This window comes from Eriocheir sinensis, chromosome 26 (genome assembly GCF_024679095.1).
Source record: "Eriocheir sinensis breed Jianghai 21 chromosome 26, ASM2467909v1, whole genome shotgun sequence".
In the NCBI taxonomy this organism is placed as follows: domain Eukaryota; kingdom Metazoa; phylum Arthropoda; class Malacostraca; order Decapoda; family Varunidae; genus Eriocheir; species Eriocheir sinensis.
In genome coordinates, this window is record NC_066534.1 from 15,402,663 (window position 1) to 15,426,933 (window position 24,271).

Consider the following 24,271-nt stretch of genomic DNA (forward strand, 5'->3'; position numbering starts at 1 on the left):
AAAATAGCACAGACATTATGGGTCGTATTAAAAGACAGTTTCGCTTCTCACATCAGCTATTTCTAAAGGTCAAAGAGGGGGTCAGTCGGGTTCTAATGAGTGTTTCTTTAGGTTCATGGTACAGAGGAAGGGTCAAACTACCACCAGGGTCATAAAACTACTGCTGGAAAGGCCCACAACACCTATAAAAGCCTTGTCAAATATGTGTTCTTGGGCAGCGAAATGTCTTATAATACGATTCTACAGGTTGAACTTAGATGGGCTTCACTTCAATGCCAATGAGATGAAAACCTTAAGAATGACCATCGATCGTAGCAAAATTTAGGCGAAACTGTTAACGAAACCGTAATAATTAAATCAAGCCCGAGTTCGTGTCCACAGTCAGCTTGCAATTTTCAACCATTGCGGAGTGACCAGACACTACCCACACGTTGTCCAGATCTCTCTCTCTCTCTCTCTCTCTCTCTCTCTCATGAAAAACAGCACCAGAGGGAAGCATCACGGCAGCCAATATAAATTAAATTCGCCCGCGTCACTAACAAACTGGGGCCGACTACCACAACCTCTCAATAAAGCCTACCAGCGCTATGAGCCGCACAGAGATAAAAGAGTAAGCATACCTCAAGAAAACCTAAGCACGTACCAAAAACCTAAATTGATAATCGGTAAACGTGCAGAGGCTTAGCAAAACTTTAATAGAACACAACACAGCTGACAAATTTATTCAAGATGAGCAAAACTTAAGCGAAAACCACCGATTAAAAGTTAAACGTACCAACCCTGCAGAACTTTGGCTGAGCAGAACATGACAGTAACGTACCCCAGCAACACAGAGCTTGAGGTCCTCAGAAACTGAACGTACTAACGCAGCTCAGTAGAACGTCATCAAGCTGAGCAGAACTTAATGGTGCTGAGCAGAAATCAGCAGCGTGCAAGTGACACCCTCGCACACCCCGGAATCGCAGGGTTAATGAAGAGATCACAGGAACTCAGCGGGGTCCAGGCGAGAGAGAGAGAGAGAGAGAGAGAGAGAGAGAGAGAGAGAGAGAGAGAGAGAGAGAGAGAGAGAGAGAGAGAGAGAGAGAGAGAGAGAGAGAGAGAGAGAGAGAGAGAGAGAGAGACTACCAGATAAACACAACAAAAAACTGCCCGAAATAAACACACACACACAATAACAGACATACACATATACAAACACAAAACTATGAAATGAATGGAATATAATTGGGCCACCGTAAGAAAACAAAAACAAATAAACAAATAAACAAACCGTACAAACAAAAACAAAAAAATAAAAGGCTTCGGATATGATCATTATTAACACATAGATAACAGACAAGTATTATAAAACGGCATGAAGTGAGAAAACAAGAAAACAAACAAACAAACAAACTAAAAACGTGTGTAATACAGTAAAAACAAAACACATGAAGATAGAATAAGGTCGAGGAGCAAGAGGAGCAAGAGGAGCAAGAGGAGGAGGAGGAGGAGGAGGAGGCACCCTGGAGCCATAACCTCTTTGGAAGGTGTGGGATGTGTGTATATTGGAACTCCAGGTCGATATCCCCTCCGGTGTGTGTGTGTGTGTGTGTGTGTGTGTGTGTGTGTGTGTGTGTGTGAGTGGATAGGTAGATAGACTAGATAGAGAGAAACACACCAAGACAGGAGAAGGAAGATTAGTAGAAAGGGAAGATGGAAGAGGATAAGGAAGATAAAGAAGAGAAGGTAGAAAAGGAGGAATAGGAGATGATACTGGTGGTGAGTGTGGTGGTGGTGGTGGTGGTGGTGGTGGTGGTGGTGTTCATGTCCTAAGTCTTGTATCCTCTCATGTATCCGGGTTAAGCTGTCTGCTCGGTAACCTATGCATTTCACCTGCTGACGTCACCCACCCACACCCACACCCACAGACACACACACATACATTACAAGGCACCGTCATGTTTACACTACTGGTATTCCTTCTACCCCCTCCTGTTTCTACTCCAACACCTACTTCACCTTCCTTGTTTCTTCCATGTTCATATAATCTTTTCTCTTCCCGTCACTTTATATGCATTCCTTCTCCCTTCTGTTTCTCTTCCTTTCTTCACGCCAAATCTATCCACCCGTCCCTCACTCTATGTTACCTTTAATATATTCCGCTTATTTTTTCAACGTTATGGTGGTAATATGATATACTTTTGACTACTGGACTTCTATACCTTCCTTTTGCTTCTGCCCTTGTGAAGTCTTCTTTCGACTCTTCCTTCTTACAGTATGGATCGTGGTTCCTCGAGATTGGGGTGGCGATAATCTATTCACTGCTGGTCTTCTTACTGTTATATTTGCCTCTACTCCTGCGTCTCTTTCTGTCTACCTCTTCCGTACACACTGGATGGTGGTTCTTTAACGTGAGAGTAACAATGGTCTGCTCCCTCGGTCGCAGTAAAAAAAAAACGGACGAAGGCGAGAGGAACATAGCTTAGTTAAAAGGCTCAACAAAATGGGTCGTGAGGGTAGTGTCTTGAATATATCTGGGTCGGAATAAGAAAAGTTACATCACTACTCTAGGTACTGAGAAGGTTTTCTGATAAGACATTTAATTTTGGGATCGCTAGCAGGGTTTGGTCAAGGTTAGATTTCATTGTTATTGCTATCCTTTCTTTCTGCCGTTATTCAATGTGATCTGCATCCCTGTTTTCAAATAGTAGTACATACGAGAACTTTTTTACGGCAACAAGAGGCACACCAAGAGAAGAATGAGACCATATGAGTAAAGAAAATTCAATACCCCAATAACACGTAAGCAAGGGAAGACGCCGAGAGGTGAAGATAAATTTTGGTTGCAGTGTTCATGATACAATAGCGAAAGACAGAGATTAGGTTGGTTAAATAATTGCCTCGATACTTCCTCTTTTTTGTTACTATAGTGAAATCAGGTCTCTTGTAGTCTCCTTATCCTTGTGCATCCGTATTCTTGTAAATGTAAAGATAAGTTATAATAGCGAAAGACAGAGATTAGGTTGATTAAATAATTGCCTCGATACTTCCTCTTTTTGTTACTATAGTGAAATCTGGTCTCTTGTGATCTCCTTGTATCCTTGTGTATCCGGATTCTTGTAAATGTAAAGATAAGTTATAATAGCGAAAGACAGAGATTAGGTTGGTTAAATAATTGCCTCGATACTTCCTCTTTTTGTTACTATAGTGAGATCTGGTCTCTTGTGATCTCCTTATCCTTGTGTATCCGTATTCTTGTAAATGTAAAGATAAGTTATAATAGCGAAAGACAGAGATTAGGTTGGTTAAATAATTCCCTCGATACTTCCTATTTTTGTTACTATAGTGAAATCTAGTCTCTTGTAGTCTCCTTGTATCCTTGTGTATCCCTGAGTGTATCCCTTATGTATATGTAAAGATAAGTTCTGTTGTAATAATTCCCTTGATACTCTCTTCTTTGTTACTGTAACGAAATATATAAAACAGTTTTGGTTAGAGAGTTGTTTTGTTCCTTTGTTACCACGGCGAAAGACAAAAGATCCTCTCCCTTTTTTTACTATAGCGATATATAGAGAGCAATTTTGGTTAGAGGGATGTTTGCGACTCCTCCCTTTGTTGCTACAGCGATGCCTTAATGACCTTGCTGATAGGCGGACGAGAGATATTTAAATTGCTCATTAACACATTGTTCCTTCCTCCCGCCCCACCCCGTTCCGTCCCTCCCCGCCCCTTCCTTTCCCGCCGAGCTAACGAAGCCGCGGGATTCCTTTGTCCTGAATATATTACACACTCTCTCATTGTCTTGGTCTCTTATGCATATAGGCCTTACTCTATATTGATCTATTTAATTTAACCTTATTTATAGAGGGTGCTCCCGTTTTTTTCTTGTCTGTTTGTTTACCGCGAACTATTTTGTTGTGATGTATGAACTAGTCTGAATTCCAGCTATATTTGTATGCTTGTGTTTACCAGAGATATGAATGCTAGTTTAGGAGAAAGGTTTGTCTCATTTGGTCTTCTTAACTTCATCTTTTAAGTGCTCTTCAGATCCTTGTTCCTGCATTCAAGTTTATTACAGGTATTTCTTCTTTATTTCTTTGTCATGGTCTTGCTCCTTCGTGCATATTTCAGGTTCAGTTCAATTGTCTATTTTGTTTTTCTTCAGGTTCTTGCGTTTTCAGTGTGTTCTTGATTCCTGGTCTTATATTAGTCTTCAGGCCTTTCCTTCAGTAGCTTATGTTTTTTGTTCATGTTCTTGTGTCTTGGGTATTCCAGGCACTCGCTCTTCATTCTTCACGCCTTTCCTCACAGTTCTTGTTCTTTTCTTTGTGGATTCCTGATTCTCGTTCCTTATCAGCCTTCCGGCCTTTACTCCAGTAGCTTATGTGTGTTTCAGGCTGTTGCTCGTCTCTCTAATCTCTCTGTATTCCAGGAACTTGCTTTTATATCAATCTTCACGCCTTTCCTTCAGTTCGTCTTTTTTTTCTGTGTGTATTCCTGATTCTTACTCCTTTAACGTCTTCCGGCCTTTACTCCAGTAGCTTATGTGTGTTTCAGGCTGTTGCTCTTCTCTCTAATCTCTCTGTATTCCAGGAACTTGCTTTTATATCAATCTTCACGCCTTTCCTTCAGTTCGTCTTTTTTTTCTGTGTGTATTCCTGATTCTTACTCCTTTAACGTCTTCCGGCCTTTACTCCAGTAGCTTATGTGTGTTTCAGGCTGTTGCTCGTCTCTCTAATCTCTCTATATTCCAGGCATTTGTTCTTATATCAATCTTCACGCCTTTCCTTCAGTTCGTCTTTTTTTCTGTGTGTATTCCTGATTCTTACTCCTTTAACGTCTTCCGGCCTTTCCTCCAGTAGCTTATGTGTGTTTCAGGCTGTTGCTCCTCTCCCTAATCCCTCTGCCCTCCCTCCACTCCTTTACCGGCAGCGTGGGGCGTGTGCGCGTGGGGCTCAGCAAGGCAAGCGTGGCCGCAGCAAGGTGTCCTGGAGCCCTGGCGTCACTAATCCCCGGAGCCGCGATTGTGTTACCTGTCTCACACCTCACACCTTGAACACACACACACACACACACACACACGCACACACACACAATAAAAGCATGATAACTTTCCTAACACGTATTCCGAAATAACTGCATAATCATCCCCATTCACGCATGCAAAAACGAACAAACACACGTACATAACATAGCCATTTAAATACAACTTTATTCAAACAGGTCACAAAACACCTTCCGAAACTGACCTCTCTTTCGGCCACCTCTTTGGATTCTTTTTAGGAGCAGCAAGTAGCGGGCTTTTTTTTATTATTGTTTCCCTTTTTTGTGTGCCCTTGAGCTGTCTCCTTTGTTGTAAAAAAAAAAAAAAAAAAAAAAAATGCTGAACAAAGTGCATGTAACACACACATATATGCAACACCCACCGAAACTCAAGCATGCAACACCTCCTCCCTCCCACCACCTGTTGACGCAATCCCCCTCAACACACCTCTGCACTCTCTCCCTTGATAACAGACAATTTAGGGTCGCATTTTAAAACATTTCGTCGCCCAAGTTCGCATATTTGACAAGGCTTTCCTATGAGTTCTGGGCATTTCCTGAGGTACTTTAGGCTGGTATTACAAGACACTTAGCCATATCACATCAGCTATTTCTAGAGGTCAAAGAGGGGATCAATCGGGTTCTAATGAGTGTTTCTTTAGGTTCATGGTACAGAGGAAGGGTCACACTACCACCAGGGTCATAAAACTACCCCTGGAAATGCCCACAACTCCTACGAAAGCCTTGTCCAATAGGTGTTTCTTTAGGTTCACGGTACAGAGGAAGGGTCAGACTACCACCAGGGTCATAAAACTACCCCTGGAAATGCCCACAACTCCTACGAAAGCCTTGTCCAATAGGTGTTTCTTTAGGTTCACGGTACAGAGGAAGGGTCAGACTACCACCAGGGTCATAAAACTACTCCTGGAAATGCCCACAACTCCTACGAAAGCCTTGTCCAATAGGTGTTTCTTTAGGTTCACGGTACAGAGGAAGGGTCAGACTACCACCAGGGTCATAAAACTACCCCTGGAAATGCCCACAACTCCTACGAAAGCCTTGTCAAATATGTGTTCTTGCGAAATGTCTCATAATACGACTCATAGTGTCTCGATCTCATAAATTACACTGTACAAGTATTTAGAGGATAAGGATGCTATTCACTCACTTCAATTGCATGGTGGTAGTTTGACCCAGGTTCTCTAGCATGACCCTAAAGAAATACTCGTTAGAACTCTATTGATGCCCTCTTTGACCTTTAGAAATAGCTATGTGAGAAGAGAAAGAGTCTTAGAGTACCAACATCAGTCCTTCCCAAACGACCCTCTCCTCTCCTTAGCCTTTCCGGGAACCGTGAACTGCAGGCTTTTCATGTCGGCCTCGCTTATACACTCACACTTTCTCAATTAATTTAGGCGTCCTGTTGCACGTCCAATATTCCTCCCCACCGACATAACACGCTCCGAGGCCGCCTGGACATGAGAGCGTGAGTAGGGGCGGTGTCGTTCGCCTCCCTCGGTTGTACAGGCCTCGGGAGCGGGTTAGGGTTGGGTGCCTGGGTGCCTGGGTGCCTGCCTGTTGCTGCTTCCCCCTCTCCGTATGGCACTACTAAAAGGGTTGCGTCAATTGGTCTATTCCTTTCATCAAGTTTACTCTCACTCCTCTGCTGCTAACTCCTCATTTCTTGTGCAACGTTTTGATCGCTTTCCCCCTCTCCTCTTTCCCTCGCCTCTCTATTTTGCTTTCAACGACCACTGACTGACTGCTACAACTTTCGCTGATGTAAAACTTATGTGTGTTGGTTTGACTCCTGCTACAGCTGCTGAACTTGTGTTACTGCTACTGAAACTACTACACGTCTTCTACTACTGTTACTACTACTACTACTACTACTACTACTTTTTTTTTACAACAAAGGATACAGCTCAAGGGCACAAAAAAAGTAAACATTAATAAAAAAAATAGCCCGCTTCTCGCTGCTCCCACAAAGAATCCAAAGAGGTGGCCGAAAGAGAGGTGATATTGATAATGATAATAATAAAAAAATCATTGCAATAAGAACAACTGCAACGAACCAAGCAACCAACATGACAATCAGACAGACAGGCAAACAAGCAAACAGACGGGCAGAGAAACAAACAGAGACAGAGAGAAGGAGAAGCGTGGAGGGCCGGTGTAAGCTGTAAGGCATTGAGCAGCTCCCTTTCATCCCCTCAGCAGCTCCCTCTCTCAGCTCCTCCTCCTGAACTCCTCCGCGCGCGTGATAAAACAAACGCAGGCGAGGGGATAATTGCGGTATTGGGCGGCGGCGGCGGCGGCGGCGGAGAAGGGTGTTACGGGCGGCGGGTAAGTTGGGGTTGCGGGTTGCGGGAAGGAGTCCACGAGAGTATAATGACACCTTCGCCGCGCCCCCCCCTCCCCCCCTGCCCCCCTGACCCCCGCCCTCCGCCCCGCCCCGCCGACACCTCCAGACCCACAACTCGCGTTTCATTAGATGTGTGGATGACGGTGTTCGCGGCGCCCTAAGTGGATGTCTTTCTCCGCACCCCCTCGCTGATCCACCGGGGCCACGATTTCCTCGGTTTATCAGCCATTTTATGTTCGTTTAATCCCTTATCGGTGTCTCTTATCAGCGTTTTGTCTTGGCGCAGCGGGTCATTACGCGGGTTGCTGCCTCTGTCTCTCTCGCTCTCGCTCTCTCTCTCTCTCTCTCTCTCTCTCTAGGTGCCTTCTGCTCCCTCCCTTCCTCGCTTCCTCCACCTGATCCTGATCCTGCTTCTCTTTCTCAATTTGCTCCTCCTCCTCCTCCTCCTAGTGGCGCTGTTGCTGTTGTTGTTGTTGTTAACGGTTCCTCTGCTTCATACTCTTCGTCTTTCTTTCTCTTCTCTGTATTTTGTTGTCTGATTATTCTATACTTCCTCTCTTCCTTCCTTCCTTCCTGTCCTGTCCTTGTCTCATTTTTATCTTCTTCTTTTTCTTCTTTAATTATCCTCCTCCACCTTATCATCATCATCATCATCGTCTTCGTATACCAAGTCTTCTCTCTGCCTCCGACTTCTCTTCCTTCTTTTCTAGCTCCTTTTCATCTTCCTCTGTTTTCTTCTTAAATTCCTCTTTTCCTTCGTTTTCTTTGTCTGTCCATGCGTTATTCTCTTCCTCAATCTTGACCTCATTCTCTGTACCCTCCTCCTCTCCCTCGTTTTCCTCCTCCTCCATCAAGAGATCCTAGCTTCACTAACCTATTTTTTTAACATAATCTTTTCTTCCTTCATCAAACACGGCGACTTTTCTTCCGTGTCAATGCGCTCTTTCTTTTCTCTCGGGACTTCTTCACTTATGAACCTTACTTCTTAAAACTGTTCTCTCTCTCTCTCTCTCTCTTATTCTTGCGAGACGTTGAATTCTCAGGGAAAGTTTATTCTTCTGCGTTTTATCTTTCGTCGGGTTTTTAACTTGCACCATTTTCTCACTGCCTATCGCCACCATCTTCGCATAACAAGAACAAGAGCAACAGCAAAAACAAAAATAACAGCACAGATAACAATAATGAAAGGGAAAATAACAACAATAATAAAGAACAATAAAAACATCAATACTATACAGCACCGACACCAACACAGCACCGAAACCACCACCACCACCACCAAAAACAACAACAACAACAACAACAACACAAAAATAACAATAACAATAACAGCAACAACAAAGAACAACACTAACGCCAATACTAAGCAACACGCACCCGAACCACCACCACCACCACCAACAACAACAACAACAAGAACAACAACATGGATACAATCAGCTGCCCCCCTCCCCCCCTCCCCTCCAAAGCTAACAGAATAATCAACCACAACAACCACCACCAAGATATGCCCCCGACCTAACGATCCCTCCCTCTCCCTCATCTCCATTACGACGCGACGCTTATTAATTAGCTTGCCGACCACAGCTTCCGCCTCTAGGAAAAAAAGCGTGAAGAAAACAAGACAAAAGGAAATGCATATGAAATGATTAAAACAAACAAAAGCAATGAACAACAACAAAAACAGCTACTACTACTACTACTACTACTACTACCCCGATGTTCTTATGTTCCTATGTTCTACTACTTCTACTACTACTACTACTACTACTACTACTAATAATAATAATAATAATAATAATAATAATAATAATAATAATAATAATAATAATAATAATAATAATAATAATAATAATAATAATAATAATAATAATAATAATAATAATAATAACAATAGAGAAAAGAAGAAAAGCAAAACAAGTCTAATATCGCGCAACAGAAAAAAAAGAACTGCAAGGGACGCGGCTGGAGGAAGAAGAGTAGGAAGAGGAGGAAGAGGAAGAGGAAGAGGAAGAGGAGGAGGAGGAGGAGGAAGAGAAATGTCACACCCGCGTAACCAACGACATGAATCACACGGAGCACAAACAAACATCCCCTTTCCTCCTCCTCCTCCTCCTCCTCCTCCTCCCCTTCCCATCCGCCCTCCAGGTCCCCGAGCATTAATAAAGGAACATGACCACTAATAAAGGGAAAAAATGGACCCCAGTGTCCGATATTACGAGGAAATGACTCCCCTAAGACAAATCTGTTCGCTTCGTCACACGGCTTTCGGCGGGATTCATGTGGAGGGGGAGAGGGGAGGAGAGGGGGGGGGGAGGGGGAGGAGGTAAGGAGGAGGAAGTAGAAGAGGAGAGTGAGAGTGAGAAGGACGGAGGAGGGAGAGAAAGGGAGGAAGATTGGAGGAAGTAGGAGAGGGAGAGATAGGGGGAAGGGAGAGAAATGGGAGGAAGAAAGAAGGAGAGGGGAGGGAGGAGGGATAGAGGGAGGAAGATAGGGGGAAGTAGGAGAAAGGAGGAAGAGATAGGGAGGAGGAAAAGAGGAGGAAGGAGAAGAGAAGACTGGGAAGGAGGAGGAAGAGGGAGTAGAGGTAGAGAGAAAGAGGGGGAGGAGGAGAGGAGAAGAGAGAGGTAAGCAAAGGGAGGTGAGGAAGGGAGTTGAGGTAAGGAAAGGAAGGGAGGAAGGGAGGGAGAAAGGGTAGATAGGTGTGATTATGATGAAGGAAAGGGAAGGGGAGATGACAGTGGTGGGAGAAAGGGAGGGAGGGAAGAGGGAACGTGAAGGGTGGAAGGAGAGGGTGACGTGTAAGGGAGAGGAGAGGAAGGGAGGGAAGGGAGAGGAGAGAGAAGGGAGGAGAAAAGTGAAGGGAGAATGAGAGGGTATTGCTTTTGGGAGAATGTATACCTATATGATCTTCACGCACACACACACACACACACACACACACACACACACACACACACACACACACAAACTATCATGGTCTATTTCTATTTTTTTACATTTTTTTTACAGCAGAGGAGACACCACAAGGGCACAAAAAAAAAAGGAAACAAACAAAAAAATGATGTCCACTTCAAATTTTTCCTGGGCAACTTTACTTCACCTTCCAAAAACTATTGTCCCATTTGGCTACTTAAGGGCGAAGAGTGACCAATCGATGCAGTCACGTGGGTAATGATTAGATCCCTCAAACTCTTCCTTTTCCCCCCTCATCAACCCTTTCCAATCATTCACACGGAGTCTATTTCAATATTCCAGTAGTCGATTATTGGAACAAACTCCCGTCCTCAGATCAATAGTTAGCTAAAAAAAAAAAATGTAGATAGCTTTAAGTCCTCAATAGAAAAACAGACAAACAGGCTCTTTCTAATGTTTTTTTTCCGTATTTTTCACGTAAGAAACGCCAAGACAACTTCCGGTCAATCTTTATATGAATTTATCTCCCTCAAAAAAGCCAATCAGTAGGGTAAGTCTAGGGTTGTAATTTCCTCTTATTAGTCACCTTCTAAAAGATTTCAACGTTCTCTTTTCTATAATGTGCACGGTGCCGCCTTGTAATTATTTCCTGCCGACACGAGGCGAGTGGGAGAGCGCCTTCTGTTCTGCGTATGTTTCCTTCCACGTGTAGTCCGTCGGTAGTAACAGTAGTCCAACAGATACACTCGATATTAACAAACAGATATCGTGGTATTTGTTCTACGTTTTCCTCTTCCTCCTCTTCCAGTTTTCCTCCTCTGTTTTTCCTCCTCCTCCTTTTTCACTCTCCTACCATGGTTTGTCCCTATCCTCTCCATTCTTTTCCTCCTGTTTTCCTTATTTTTTCTCTCCTATCTTCCCTCCGTCCCTCTCCATTCTCCCAGGCCTTCCTTCACCCATAAATCATTTTCCTATTTTATTCTTTTCCTCCTATATCTAAATACCCCTATATCGTTTTTTTTTAATTCATTCCATCTCAAACTTATCTCCCTCTTTCAGCCCATTTTTAACTATCTTTCTATCTACCTCCTTGCGTCACTTTTCCTTTTTTTCCCTCATTTCCTGCTCCTCTTTCCTTTCTGCTTCCCCTTATCTCCTTTTCCCCTCTTTCGACCTAAGTTTACCTATCTTCTTATCTACCATTTGTCACAGCCTCACTTTTCCTTCTTTCCCTGACCTCCTGCTTCTCTCCCTTCTCTGCTTCCCCTCACTTCCTTTCCCCTCTTTCATCCCAAGTTTACCTATCTTCCTATCTACCATTTGTCACAGTCTCACCTTTCTTTCTTTCCCTCACCTCCTGCTCATCTTCCCTCTCTGCTTCCCCTCACTTCCTTTCCCCTCTTTCATCCCAAGTTTACCTATCTTCCTCAGCCTCACCTTTACTTTCCATCACCTCCCGATCCTCTCCCTTCTCTACCTCCCCTCACCTCCCCTCTCCTCCCCGCCAGGCGCCGCCCCGGGATCACTACAATGCACTCCTCCACCTGAGGTTAACATTTCAAGTAGCATTGCCTATCTCGAGCCAAATAGCCCGACAAAGGATTTAATCTCGTTGTAATTCAGCGTGAGAGTTGCCGCCACTGCCCTCTAGGAGATCCAATCCCCCGGCACAAAGCAAGACGAGACTGTCACATATTGGTATAAACGATTCTCCCCCGCCATCAACAACATGAGTGACAACACAGAACTTATGTCCCCTATTGCCTTCACTCGTCCCGACACGCACACACACACACACACACACACACAGCCCACACGTACAGTCACGCACTTTCCCCCCCCGACCACACGTTCCATACACACACATACACACGCACTACCTCCTCTGAATTCACTCTAAGACCCCAAATAACGCCGTCATGTAACGTATTCAGCTTGTCTTGTGGGAATAGGTGATCGTGAGGTGGATTCTGTTTCCCCGTCAGCCGCGCGGAGCTCAAGTCGGGGCCGGCGGAGGCGAACACACGGGAGCAATCTGTCTGGGCGCTCTCTTGACACTGCGAGTTTTTCCCTCCCTGAGGACTGTCATTTGTCCATCACCCGGAGATTATGTCTGTCCGGAGAGCCACCGCCACACCACACCAGCCGCCCCAGCACCACACCATAATCACACCACACATTACACCATACCACACCGCCACACCACACCAGCCGCCCCAGCACCACACCACTTATCACACCACACATTACACCATTCCACACCGCCACATCACACCAGTCGCTCCAGAATCACACCATATTGTCACACCACACACTACAGTGACTACACCATACCACACCGCCACCAGCCACTCCAGCCGCTCCAGAACCACACCATATTGTCACACCACACAGCACCACATATCACAACATACCAAACAGCGCAACCAGCCGCTATATCTGAAGCCAAAACACACTACGTCACATTGCCACCTGCACTACACTACCCCAAAGTACACCACACCGTTCTAAAAAACCTATATACCTACAGTCACAGTTCCTTCCTTCGTTACCCTTCCCTGTCTTTTTTCCTTCCTACCTTTCTTCCTTCATTCATTCGTTCTTTATTCCTCCCTTCCTTCCTTACTTCCTCCCTTCCTTCCTCACTGAAACACTACGAATAACACCACAAAGAGCAACGACACTGCACCTACTCTGCCTTTCCCTGTGGCGAGTGGCAAAGACTTCAAAATTATTATTGCGGACTGTCACGCATATACACACAAAAAAAAATTAAGTGTACCGGAAGACACTGTATCGTTTGCTACCGTTTAAGCTCTTCTGAAACACCGCCAACAAAAAGAACGTATACAGAAAGGTGAGGTGAGGCCATATTAAGAAATGGAACCAGAAAATGAGGAGATGCCGGCGACTGAGGAAGGAAGAAAGAATTGAGGTGGAGGGAGACAAATGAGAACGTATAAAAATGAGTTAGTTACAAGGTGAAGAACAAATGAGGAGAGAGGAGGTGAGACTAAAATAAACAGGAAAGAGAAAAGGAAAATATAAAACGAGGATGATGTGATATACACCAGAGAAAGGAGAAACAGTTATGAGCCCGATAGAAAGGGCTAAAAATATAAGGAAAAACAAAAGATTTAAAAGAGTAAAGATAATAAAATAGTAAGAAAAAAATGGTCATCCAAATCAAAGGAACGAAGATGAGAAAAGAGAAGAGTAAAAATTATGGAGAGAGAGAGAGAGAGAGAGAGAGAGAGAGAGAGAGAGAGAGAGAGAGAGAGAGAGAGAGGAAACCGAGACCGTCCATAATTATCACTCCGACAGACCAACTAACAGCCCGTCCTCCAATCAGCGTCCAGCAAGACCGCATTAACGCCGGGTAATACAGGGAGATAATTGGCCGTTAATTACCCCCGCCTCCGCCTATTGTACGCCTCAGAAGCGAGTAGGAAACAGACACACGAACACACACACAGGGAGCCATTCCGTGAGTGTGTGGGAGGGGGGGTGTTGGGGTGGGTGGGAGTGATTGTGTGTGGGGGCGGGTGGTGACTGTGTGTGTGTGTGTGTGTGTGTGTGTGTGTGTGTGTGTGTGATGTAGGTAAAATATGGTAACCTGTCCTGTGTGATTTTACTTTTTATCTCCACGTTGATAATAACAAAGAAGGAATTTATATATATACAAAAATATAGATAAAGGTAGAGATGGACAGATGGAAGAGCATACTAATGGGTGATTCAGAAGAGGAATTAAAAAAAAAATACACAAATAATTATAGACAAAACGAAACAACAAAATAAATGAATCTAATTATTATCAAGCCAAATTAAAATCAAGATAAGAAGAAAGCAAAAGAACCAGAAAAGAAAACAATGAGAGAGAGAGAGAGAGAGAGAGAGAGAGAGAGAGAGAGAGAGAGAGAGAGAGAGAGAGAGAGAGAGAGAGAGAGAGAGAGAGAGAGAGAGAGAGAGAGAGAGAGAGAGAGAGAGAGAGAGAGAGAGAGAGAGAAAAAAGTTTGTTATACCGTAAAGGTCTCATTTTAATTTTGGAACACTTTCTAAGCAGTTTAGAATGACGGAAGAATGGAGGAAAAAGGAGAAAAGAGGGAGGAAGAAGGGAGAAGAAGTGCGAGGAAGAAGAGAATTAGAGGGAAGAGGAAGGAGTAAGGAGGATGAGGGACGGTGCAAAGGACATCTGTGTGGGGGATCAGACTCTCCCTTTGTTAACACTGCATACCTGTCCGGGTCTCATCTGCCGTTCCTCTAGGTAACTCCCTGCGGCTACATCCCTTAGTTAGCCCGCCTCACTGATGCTTTCAATCCCACCCACCCACCCTTCCCATTTTCGTTGCATTTTCTTTTTTTTCTTTTTTCTCTCTTTTTACTGTCTTTTTTTTTTTTGTCTTTTTCTTTGTCTCTGTCTTTTTCTTTCTTTCTTTTTTCCTTCCTTCCTTCCTTCCTTCCTTCATATGTTCATAATTAATTCCTTCCTTCCCTTCTTCTTTCCCTCCTTCCTCCCTTCTTGCTTGCTTGCCTGCCTGCCTTCCTTCCTTCTTTCCTTCCTTTCTTCCTTCATTTGTTCATAATTCCTTCCTTCCTTCCCTTCATCTTTCCCTCCTTCCTCCCTCTTGCTTGCCTGCCTTCCTTCCTTCCTCCTTGAGTCACTATTCACTCTTTTGGCCACTCATCTATTCTTTTTTGTATAGGAGCAGTGCTTATCCGGCTTTTTTTTCTGTTTGCCCTTGAGCTGCTTCCTTTCCTGTTAAAAACAAAATCAAATTACTTTTCCGTAGACCCCTGTAAAAAGCATATATACCTTGTGTGGGGAGAGAAGGATTAAAATGCATTCGCTTCATCAAGTCTCTCCTCTTACTGATTGTCTTCTACCCCTTGAATTCCACCGTATCTATTGCTCTTTTATAGCCATTTCATGCTAACTGATCTAGCGGTACAAAGAGTGGAAATCAATGCCACAAAACCTGATTGGGGTCCTGTGACAAGCGGGGTCCCACGGAGTTCGGTATTTGGTCCATCACAGTTTATAATTTACGGTAATGATTTGGTCTCCGGAATAAGTAGTGATGTTAGTATTGCGGATGAGACGAAGGTCGGGTATTGTATTGCGGGACAAACTTGACAGATTGTGTGATTGAGCGAGGAAGTGGCAGATGGAGTTTATTGTTGGGGTGTGTACTATTTGTGGGGTAGGAAAAAATAACCCCTTATATGGTCATTCCTTAAATAACTCCTCTAGTCCAGACACTTCTAAGCTTGATTCCTCTTCCCATCCCTTCCCTTTCATTATATTTCCTTTCCTCCCTTTACCTTCCCTTCCTTTCTTTTTCTTTCCTTACTATCCTTTCCTTTCCTTCCCTTCCCTTCTATTACTTTCCTTTCCCTCATTCTCCTCTGCTTACTCGATTCATTAAATTCAATCATCCTCAGTTCCTTTACCTTCCTTGCCCTTCCTTTCCCAACCCTTCCTTTTTCATTCTATTCCCTTCCCTTACCATTCTATTCCCTTCCTTTTCCATTCTATTCCTTTTTCTTTTCCGTTCAATTCCTTTCGCTTCCATTTCATTAACTTTTATCTCTTTCTCCTTCATACGTCACACGATAGTTAGTGCTGTTCACATTATTATTATTATTATTATTATTATTATTATTATTATTATTATTATTGTTATTATTATACTGTACTATGACTTGACGAAATCATGAGTAATCGTCGACCTATCGTGTAACAGTATCTAAGTCATGTCAACGCCATCATGCCTCAATAACCATCATCACGTCATCCAATCACGTCACCTTCATTCCTTCAGGTCACCATCACACCGTTCTTATCACCCCCTATAACGTCACCATTACCCCGTCACCACTAGAACGTCACCTTCATTCCTTCAAGTCACCATCACGTCACCATCCCCCCGTCGGCTCATCATCATCACCATCGTCACCGTAATTCACGCTACCTTCACCACCTCACGTTACTGACTTCAACAAACATAACCATCAGTACAAAGAAACAAACTGACGGATAAATATAATCGGTCGTCCATTAATTACCCCCCCCCCCCCAACACACAAATAACACACACACAGAGTACTTGCGGTTAGTTACACGTGTTACTGCTGTGTTATTCGATGTATATTCCTGTAATACAATCGGCTGCACTCTAACAATCTGCCTGTCTTCATCCTTAACACCTGCGACTAATAAGACTGTTAATAAGGGGGGGCTATTTGAGTTTTGGGGGGCTAACTCCATACAATTCTATCGAGTTATTGTCATTCATTTCCTCCAGACACTGATACTTGGGTCAAATAAATCGACACCAAGTGAAAGATGAAAAGGCTAAAGTTATTCATTTTGAAATAGTTATACTCGTACACGCCACGCTCGCTCACCTGCCGACTTACACTGGCTGCTTGTTACGTAAGGAATGCATAACAGTAACGGAATAGACAAAAGAGGAGGAGGAGGAGGAAAGTTGGAAAGTTTCGTTTAGTCGGCGCAACATCTGTGGTCATATGCCGGAGAGAGACCGGATAACGTCTTGGATAACGAATGCCCGACACTTCCTTCGAAAATTTGCTTTTTTTTCCTTGTCGTTTCCAACATGCAATGGATATTTTCTAAACCGCAGAAACTCTTCCACCTCGTCCATTTCGATAGAGAACTCCATGGTGTACACGCGTCGATGAGCCGCGTTTATGTGTAGCAAGGCAGTGACTGATAAGGCCGTGGTGAGCTGCACACGTGTTTCACCAGTCAAGTATATAGAAAACCGGAAGCGAAACGTCAAACACTCTAGTTAGATTCAGAAACACCAAAAAACTCCAGACAAGGTTCATTCGATAGCGGAGTCATTTCAAACGGGTGGGGAGTCGTCTGGAACCGGTTTCAAGTGACGGGGAGTCGACTGAACCTAGTCTCATCTGACTGGGGGAGTCTTCTGAAACAGGGAGTAATTTGAAACGGCTACACCGGCCACCAAAACAGATGACTTAATGCTTGGGTAAACCAAAGCATGGAACAGGTGTTGAAGGGGGAAGGAGGAGGAGGAGGAGGAGGAGGAGGCGAAAGAAGAGTATGAGGAAGAGAAAGTACAGCAAAAGGAGGCGAATGAAGAGAGAGAGGAAGGTGAGGAGGCGAATAAAGAGTAGGAGAATGGTGAGGAGGAGAAAGAAGAGTAGGAGGAAAAGAAAGGGCAGCAGAAGGAAGCGGATGAAGAGGAGGAGGAGGAAGGTGAGAAGTAAGAGGTGGAGGCGGATGGTGAACAGAAGGAGGAGGAAGATAGTGAGGAGGAGGAGGAGGTAGAAGATAATAAAGAACACTAGAATAAAGAAAACATAAGAAAAAGTAATAAAATAATAGCAAGAGGATGTTAAGAGGTCGCCGCAGGAAATGAAGCCTCGAAAATAATATATAGCAAAAATCAGGAGTAGAAATTAATAGCATTATCTTCATTAGGCGAACGGGCGATGGAGAAAAAGCAGACTATTTAAGGAGGCTTTGTGTGGGCGGTGGGAGGGCGGAGGAAGGATGAAGGAGACGGGAGGGAGATGAGAACGAGGATAGAAACAGGGAGGAAAGGGAAACAGGGAGGAGGAAAGGAAAACAGGAAAAAGGAAAGGAGTTGCATGCGGGAAGGAGGAAACAGAAGGGATGAAGAGAGAGCGACTAACTAGACAGAGAGGAAAAATAAAAGAGAAAACGATGAAATAGAAGATTAGGAAAAAATTTAAAGATATCAGAGAGAAGAAAGACCTGAGAAAAGCGAAAGGGAGATAAAAATAAAAAAGAAAATGATGCTAAGAGAGAGAGAGAGAGAGAGAGAGAGAGAGAGAGAGAGAGAGAGAGAGAGAGAGAGAGAGAGAGAGAGAGAGAGAGTAGAATGGAGGAAACTTGATGATAACGAAGCGAGAGGGAGGGAGCTTTCCAGGCCAGACAGACAGAGGGACAGATAGATAGATTGATAGATAGATAAATAAATATATATAAATAGATAGATAGATAGAAAGAAAACTGAGGAATTGGACAAGAGAGAAAACCAGGGAATGACTAGATGAGGAGGAGGAGGAGGAGGAGGAGGAGGAGGAGGAGGAGGAGGAGGAGGTGGAGAGAGGCTGGAACAATAGGTGAGAAAAGTGGACCAGAAGGATTCACAGGTGGACTTGAAGGTCAATATTTGAACACATCTCAGACCCCCCCAACCCCCCCCTATCACCCCACACCCTCACCCTCACTCTCACCCCTCCGCCCCACCCTCTTCATCCCCCAGTGAGGCGCCGATCAGGGGGCACACGAAAAACAAACTCTGTCCTTCCCCCTTGGTCACTGCGTGGGAGGAGGTGGAGGAGGAGGAGGAGGAGGAGGAGGATTTTGCGTGGTTGTGGTAGTGACAGAGGGGGGGAGAAGGAGGGGGAGAGAACCAGCAGAAGAAAGGAAGAGTAGGTTGTGAAAAAAAGGTATATGAGAGAGAGAGAGAGAGAGAGAGAGAGAGAGAGAGAGAGAGAGAGAGAGAGAGAGAGAGAGAGAGAGAGAGAGAGAGAGAGAGAGAGAGAGAGAGAGAGAAACAAAGGAAACACCAATAGTAATAAGATAAATTAAAAGAAGAAGAGAGGAATTTGAGGGAACCTTATAATAAAAAAAATAAAATAAAAAAAAACAGCGGATGTATATAATTGAAAGTCCAGAAGATTTTCAAAGTCCTAAAAAATAATAGATAAGTCACATTAACTTCATTGTTCTTGTAGCGTACTTATCTTATACACACACACACACACACACACACACACGCACATACATATACACACCACCACTACAACCATCACCACCACCATCACCAGCACCCCACCTCCATCCTTCCCTCACAGCCTCCATACCTCACCTCACCTCCGCTCTACAGACCCTCCAGACGAAAAAAAAAAAAAATGAAATAACAAAAAAGAAGAAGGGCCCACCTCCAACCTTCCCTTGCAGCCTCCATACCTCACCTCACCTCCGCTCTACAGACCCTCCAGACGAAAAAAAAAAAAATGAAATAACAAAAAAGAAGAAGGGCCCACCTCCAACCTTCCCTTGCAGCCTCCATACCTCACATCACCTCCGCTCTACCGACCCTCCAGATGAAAAACAAAACAAAAACACAAAGTAAAACGAAAAAAAAAAAGGAGAGGTGAGACCATTTAGTGACGGGATATTTATGGCCATAAGTAATACCCTTTATCGTCGCGTGCCTCCCGGGGCTTAGGGCGTGATGGCGTGAGGGATGGCTCGTGTTTATGTCTGGCATATCATAGGCTTTTAAAAGGTATAGCCGTTTCCGGGGCGGGCAGGCGTGTGATGGTCGTTGCGGCGCCGATGTGTTTTACAGCCGCGACGCGTTGGGGCGGCGGCGATTTTCCTTGTGGTAGTTTAACGAAAATATGATAAAAAAAAATAGCAAAGAAAATGAAATTAAGAAAAAAATGGAAGTATGGAAGTAAGGCAGTTTCCGTACATAGATCTTTACTTTCAGCGTGGATTTTTTTTTTTGTGTGTGGTTTTCTTATTGGCACGAAACGAAAATATAACCGAAAATATGATAAAAAAAACAAAGAAAATGAAATGAATAAAAAATGGAGGTAAGGCAGTTTCCGTACATAGATCTTTACTTTAAGCTTCTTTTTTTTTTGCAGTGGTTTTCTTAAGACACGAAACAAACAAACAAAAAAAAAAAAAGATGCAAAGAAAATAGGGAAGTAAAGCAATTTCAGTGAATAGTAGTCTTCCCTGGTGGGTAGTTGAGCATTTTTTTTTTTTTATTTGTCATGCATGAAGTGAGTGTCTCCTTAGCATGACACCAAATTGACAGCAACAGAAAAAAAAATATGTATACAGGTATCGTACATATATTATTTTTATTTTTTTGCAGTGAGTAATTCAGCGTTCTTACTTTCTTTATTTTGTGCAATGTTTTACTTGGTATGGAGTTAATATTAGGATGAACAGCGCAATAAAAAAAATGTATACAGGTATCGTACATATATTATTTTTTTGCAGTGAGTAATTCAGCGTTCTTACTTTCTGTTTTCAATGTTTTACTTGGTATGGAATTATATTAAGATGAACAGCGCTATAAAAAAAAAATGTGTAAATGGAAATAAGACAGATAGGCCCAATCATATATTTTTTTATCATGTGCAGCTCAGCGCTTATTTTTTTTCTGCGTGACATAAAATAAAATAAAATATGGAATTCGCGTAACAGAGAAAGTAGAAGACAGGCAGATATATCATTCTTAGGTCAGTATTTTCTCTTCTAATGCAACACTTTTCTTAAACTTTTCTCTCAACATGAAAACAAAACAGAGAAAAACAAAACACAAAATAAGTCAGATAAAGATTTTTCGTCATATGTAGCACAGCGTTTCCTGTCTTATAATACTGTAATAATTTTCTTCCTTCTCGGCAGGAAACCAACTAAAAAAAAAAAAAGACAAACAAAACAGTAAGACAATCAACGTTAATATTTTTCCTTGTATGTATCACAACGTTTCCTCTCTTATAACACTGTAACGATTTTCCTCTCGGCGGGAAACCAACTCAAAACGAACCACAAAAACAAAAAAAAGAAAGCAATCAACAATAACGTCTATCCTCGTGTATAGCACAGCGTTTCATCTTTCCGCACTGCATTCATTTCCTTTTCGACATTAACCGAAGCCAGACAAAACGGACAGCAAAGTACGAAGTAAGGCAGATACAGTGAAGGTTTTGTGCCATATGTAGCACAGTGTTCCTTCAATACTGCACCGATTCGCTCCTTGACATGAAACCCAAACAAAATTCATCCACAACTTAACATCGATCGAGACGCCACAAAACATCTAAGGCACTTCTGTAACCTAACCTATCTCTAAATTAAACAATCTCTATAACTTTAACTATCTGTATAACTTAAACTATTATAACTTAAACTGTCTATATATCTTAAACTATCTCATAACTTCAGCTATCTCTATATCTTAAACTATCTCTATAACTTAAACTATCTATATAACTTAAACTATCTCTATATCTTAAACTATCTATATAACTTAAACTATCTCTATATCTTAAACTATCTCTATAACTTAAACTATCTATATAACTTAAACCTTAAACTATCTCATAACTTAAACTATCTATATAACTTAAACCTTAAACTATCTCATAACTTAAACTATCTCTATATCTTAAACTATCTCATAACTTCAACTATATAACAAACTATCTCTATAACTTAAACTATCTTAAACTATCTCATAAATTAAACTATATAACAAACTATCTCTATAACTTTATCAATCTCTATACCTTCAATTATCCTAAACTGACCTTTTTTGTATGGAACTCCTCCTGTTGCCCTTCAGTCGTGGGTACAACGCTCTGTGGAGGTCCTTTTCCGCGTTGTTGTTGTTATCCCATGCCCTTGAAGTACATCCGTTACTGTAAAAAAATAAGAAATGAAAGATACTTAGATAAATAAATTTCTGACAAACCTCTAAACGCTAAACAAGTAACCTATTTTTGGGAGACTGAGCTGAACGAGGGAAGGGAACAGGGGGAAAGGACTGTCCAAGGGTAAAGACGAGGAGCGTTGGGTCTGTATTATACTTAAAGGTTAAGAGACGCTATTTGACGAGGATATTCCAACCAGATCTTTTCATTACTAGAAGATGTGAGGGAAACAGTAGCAGCAGCAGTAGTAGTAATAGTAGTGATGGTGGTAGGGATGATGGCACTAATGGTTCTAGCGAAAGATAGCAACAGTAGCAGTAGTAGCAGTAGTAGTAGTAGTAGTAGTAGCTGTAGAAGTAGCAGAAGGTCCAGAACGAGACTTTTATACACTGCTATCTCTCATTATCCTTCCCCTTCAACGGGATATCGAAGGAGAAAGCGAAGGGAAGAATGTAAGTGAGTGCGTCTATATGTGTGTATATCCGCCCTTCGTTGTGCTATCCTGCCGATCAGCCCGTCGGTGGTGGTTGCGGCGGCGGTGATGGCGGCGGCGGTAGTGGTGGTGGCGGCGTCGAAGATAATGGTGATAAAGGTGCTGGATCCGCAGAGGTGTGATAGCGGCGGGAATATGGTTAATGATACATGGGATGATGATGGGTGAAGCATAAGAGATAATGGTAATAACAACTATAAAGAAGTGCCTGGAATAAGTCGTGGCGGTGGTGATGGGGGTGGTGATGATGGCCGTGGTAATAGTAGTAATAAAAGTTGCAGTAGTAAAAGTAGTGGTAGTGGTAGTGGTAAAAGTAGTAGTAGTAGTAGTAGTAGTAGTAGTGAGCAGCGAGTAGCGGGCTTTTTTTATTATTGTTTCCTTTTTTGTGCCCTTGAGCTGTCTCCTTTGTTGTAAAAGAAAAGTAGTAGTAGTAGTAGTAGTAGTAGTAGTAGTAGTAGTGTAAGGGTTAGGTGGGTGCACTCGCGGTCGTAGAAGGAAGAGGAAGAAAAAAAGCAAAAGACGAGGAAAAGAAGAGGGAGTAGAAGAAGGAAATGAAGAAAAAGAAGACAATGAGGAGGAGAAGAAGCCGAACCAGAAGCAAAAGAAGAAGGAAGAACAACAGCAAGAGGAAGAGAATGAGAAGAAAGAACAGAAGGCAAAATAAATAAAAAGTCGACGGAGAAGCAGGAGGAGGAGGAGGACGATGAGGAGGAGGAGGAGGAGGAGGAGGAGGAATCACGTCTACTTCTTTATCTTCAAACACCTGTACAACACTGATACTCTCGCCTTCACCCGCCTAATACCGCACCCACACCCGCTATTAGGCCCATCCATCACCGCCTAAACACCAGCTTCTCCATAATGTAAGCCGGAGTTATGGACCGGTCGGCGCGGGCGGGGAGCGGTCCGTCAAGGCGCGCATCAGTAAGTGTCAAGAAGCTGTGAACTCAGGTGTTAATTTCGCTCTTAAATCACTCGTGTCCGGAGGCGACGAGGGAGGGAGGGAGGGAGAGGAAGGGGGAAGGAAGGGGAGGGTGGTAGAGGGAGGGAGGAAGGAGGAAAATAATGATAATGATAATAAATAGAAGGTTGGGAGAAAACGTATGGGTTGAGAGAGAGAGAGAGAGAGAGAGAGAGAGAGAGAGAGAGAGAGAGAGAGAGAGAGAGAGAGAGAGTGTGTGTGTGTGTGTGTGTGTGTGTGTGTGTGTGTGTGTGTGTGTGTGTGTGTGTGTGTGTGTGTGTGTGTGTGTGTGTGTGTTAGATAGATAAATATAGATAGACAGAGGAACAGACACACAACATACAGACAAATGCAAAAAGAATACAATAAAAAAAAATAAAAAGAATGCGTGTGCGTGTGCGTGTGTGTGTGTGTGTGTGTGTGTGTGTGTGTGTGTGTGTGTGTGTAGCCAACTCCTGCCTCTCGCGTACATAGCATTTACCTGGCAATGTGGACTCAACAGGTGTCAATGCACTGTCATAAATTAGAGTTTCCGTAGCGTTATTTATGGCTATTTTTTTCCCCTCCTCCTTCGCCCTTGCAGTGAGATGAATCCTCCCCGAATTCTCTTGTTTTGTCGGTGAATGAAAACACATGACCTCGCTTGGTTTCCTTCCTTTCCTCCGCTTCCACTGTCATCATTCATCTTCTACACTTCATGCTAATCCTCCTTCCTTCATTCATTCTTTTTCATAACTCTTTCTTCACTATATATACGCCACTTCCTACTCTTCTTCATTTGCTTTACTCCTTGTCTTCCCTCCGCTTCCACATCAATCATTCATCTTCTACACTTCATGCTAATCCTCCTTCCTTCCTTCATTCTTTTTCTTTACTCTTTCTTCACTACCCCATTTCCTCCTCTTCCTCCTTCATTTTCTTTACTCCTTGCCTTCTTTCTCTCCGCTTCCACTTCCATCATTTATCATCTCCACTTTATCCTCCTCTTCTTAATTCCTTTTTTCTTTTCTTTACTCGTTCTTCT

The 24,271-nt window shown here is 43.1% G+C and overlaps 1 long non-coding RNA gene across 3 annotated transcripts in view; it reads right to left on the minus strand.

Annotated features, from left to right (window-relative positions):
• The window catches only part of LOC127003812 (uncharacterized), a 270,989-nt gene that overhangs the window by 190,038 nt on the left and 56,680 nt on the right, over nt 1-24,271 (minus strand). For all 3 annotated transcript variants that reach the window (XR_007757412.1, XR_007757411.1, XR_007757410.1), the window contains exon 4: nt 21,671-21,781. This is a non-coding gene — a long non-coding RNA (uncharacterized LOC127003812). The remainder of the gene's footprint in view (nt 1-21,670; nt 21,782-24,271) is intronic.